This window comes from Rhinopithecus bieti, unplaced genomic scaffold (genome assembly GCF_001698545.2).
Source record: "Rhinopithecus bieti isolate Rb0 unplaced genomic scaffold, ASM169854v2 scaffold_36517, whole genome shotgun sequence".
Taxonomy (NCBI): Eukaryota; Metazoa; Chordata; class Mammalia; order Primates; family Cercopithecidae; genus Rhinopithecus; species Rhinopithecus bieti.
The window spans coordinates 2283878-2287290 of NW_016816437.1; positions in this window are offsets into that span (position 1 = coordinate 2283878).

A 3413-nucleotide genomic window follows, 5' to 3' on the forward strand; every position below is an offset into this window, starting at 1 on the left:
GTTAACATTTAGACTCTTTTTCATCAAATATAAAACTCAACCCAGTTCATGGCCCCTTTGACAACAACCCTTAGACGCTTTACCGCCCTGGACCAAGAAGGGCCAGAAGGCCATCTTATTCTCAATATGCGTTTTATTAACCAACCCACTCCCGACATTAAAAAAAAAGCTCTAAACATTAGATTCCAGACCTCAAACCCCACAGCAGGACTTAATTAACCTCACCTTCAAGGTGTACTGTAATAGAGTAGAGGCAGCCAAGTAGCAACATATTTCTGAGTTGCATTTCCTTGCCTCCACCATGAGACAAACCCCAGCCACCTCTCCAGCACACAAGAACTTCAAAATCCCTAAGCGACAGTGGTCAAGTATGCCTTCGGAACCTCGGCCATCAGAATCTTGCTTCAAGTGCCAGAAATCCAGCCACTGGGCCAAGGAATGCCCACAGCCCAGGATTCCTCCTAAACCATGTCCCAACTATACAGGACCCCACTGAATATCAGACTGTCCAACTCACCCTGCAGCCACTCCCAGAGCCCCTGGAACTCTGGCCCAAGGCTTTCTGACTGACTCCTTCCCAGATCTTCTGAGCTTAGCGGTTGAAGACGGACACTGCCCAATTGCCTCAGAAGCTTCCAGGACCATCACAGATGCTTTGGGTAACTATTACAGTGGAGGATAAGACCGTCCCCTTCTAAATTAATACAGAGGCTACACACTCCACATTACCTTCTTTTCAATGGCCTGTTTCCCTCGCCTCCATAACTGTTGTGGGTATTGACCGCCAGGCTTTTATACCTCTTAAATCTCCCCCGCTCTGGTGCCAACTTGGACAACATTCTTTTATGCACTTTTTTAGTTATCCCCACCTGCCCAGTCCCCTTATCAGGCTGAGACATTTTAACCAAATTATCTGCTTCCCTGATTATTCCTGGACTACAGCCACATCTCATTGCCACCCTTCTTCCCAACCCAAAGCCTCCTTCATGTCTTCCTCTCATATCCCCCCACCTTAACTCACAAGTATGGGACACCTCCACTCCCTCCCTGGCAACCAATCACACACCGATTACTATCCCATTAAAACCTAATCATCCTTACCCCACTCAATGCCAATATCCCATCCTACAGCACGCTTTAAAAAGATTAAAGCCTGTTATCACTCACCTGTTACAGCATGGCCTTTTAAAGCCTATAAACTCTCCTTACAATTCCCCCATTTTACCTGTCTAAAAACCGGACAAGTCTTACAGGTTAGTTCAGGATCTGTGCCTTAACAACCAAATTGTCTTGCCTGTCCACCCCATGGTGCCAAAGCCATATACTCTCCTATCCTCAACACCTCCCTTCACAACCCCTCCTTAACCCATTATTCTGTTCTGGATCTCAAACATGCTTTCTTTACGATTCCTTTGCACCCTTCATTCCAGCCTCTCTTCACTTTCACTTGAACTGATCCTGACACCCATCAACCTCAGCAACTTACCTGGGCTGTATTGCCACAAGTCTTCACGGACAGCCCCCATTACTTCAGTGAAGTCCAAATTCCTTCCTCATTCGTTACCTATCTCAGCATAATTCTAAATGAAAACACATGTGTTCTCCCTGCAAATCATGTCTGACTGATCTCTCGAACCCCAACCCTTTCTACAAAACAACAACTACTTTCCTTCCTGGGCATGGTTAGATACTTTTGCCTTTGCATACCTAGTTTTGCCATCCTAACAAAACCATTATATAAACTCACAAAGGGAAACCTAGCTGACCCCATAGATCTAAATCCTTTCCTCACTCCTCTTTCCATTCCTTGAAGACAGCTTTAGAGATTGCTCCCACACTAGCTCTCCCTGATTCATCCCAACACTTTACATTACGCAGAGCCAAAGTACAGGGCTGTGTAGTCAGAATTCTTACACAAGGACCGGGACCACGCCCTGTAGCCTTTCTGTCCAAACAACTTGACCTTACTGTTTTAGGCTGGCCATCATGTATCTGTGTGGCGGCTGCTACTGCCTTAATACTTTTAGAGGCCCTCCAAATCATAAACTATGCTCAACTCACTCTCTACAGTCCTCATAACTTCCAAAATCTGTTTTGTTCCTGCCACCTGACGCATATACTTTCTGCTCCCTGGCTCCTTCAGCTATACTCACTCTTGTTGAGTCTCCCACAATTACCATTGTTCCTGGTCTGGACTTCATTCCAGCCTCCCACACTATTCTGGATACCACACCTGACTCCCATGACTGTATCTCTCTGATCACATGACATTCACTCCATTTCCCCATATTTCCTTCTTTCCTGTTCCTCACCCTGATCACACTTGGTTTTATCGATGGCAGTTCCACCAGGCCTAATCACTACTCACCAGCAAAGACAGGCTATGCTATAATATTTTCCACATCTATCATTGAGGCTACTGCTCCGCCCCACTCCACTACCTCTCAGCAAGCCAAACTCATTGCCTTAACTTAACTCAAGAGCCTTCACTCTTGCAAAGGGACTACGTGTCAATATTTACACTGACTCTAAATATGCCTTCCATATCCTGCACAACCATGCTGTTATATGGGCTGAAAGAGGTTTCCTCACTATGCAAGTGTCCTCCATCATTAATGCCTCTTTAATAAAAACTCTTCTCAAGGCTGCTTTACTTCCAAATGAAGCTGGAGTCATTCACTACAAGGGCCATCAAAAGGCATCAGATCCCATCACTCAGAGCAACACTTATGCTGATAAGGTAACTAAAAATGCAGCTAGTGTTCCAGTGTTCCGACTTCTGTCCCTCATGGCAGTTTTTCTCCTTCTCATCGGTCACTCCCACCTACTGCCCCACTGAAACTTCCATTCTTACATTACTTCTTAATGAAGACAGGAATGTCAGGCATCTGATATATGCCTCTATGACTGAATACACGTACTTAAAGATGTGATGCAGGGACCTGAATTACATTAATTAACGTGACAAGCACTATCATAGAGTCTAGAGTCAGATTTATAATGATCTCTCCTTTCTTATTTCTGAGGCAAAGTGTTTGACACAGAGTAGAAGCAAAGGTGATTTGTTGCACTAACCTTCAACATGTATAAATAACTGGCAAGGATGATTTATTGCTAAAATAAATCATAATATGATTAAATGTTTGCTTTAATTTGCGTAAGTTTCAGTCTCACTGACCACACAGACAAAGTGCAACTTAAAATTTGTGAGTAATGGACAAGCCCCTGGGGGGTCATTTAAAAGTCTTTGCAAGATCATATTCTTCCACCAAAAGGATAATATCAAATCTATGTTTAAGAATATCTAAATGTATTTTCAAAATGTTTATTTAAAAAATGGAAATATAATATTTTAAAGGAAAGGTATATAAACCTTGATAAGTCATTTTATTTATTTATTTAATATGTTGGTT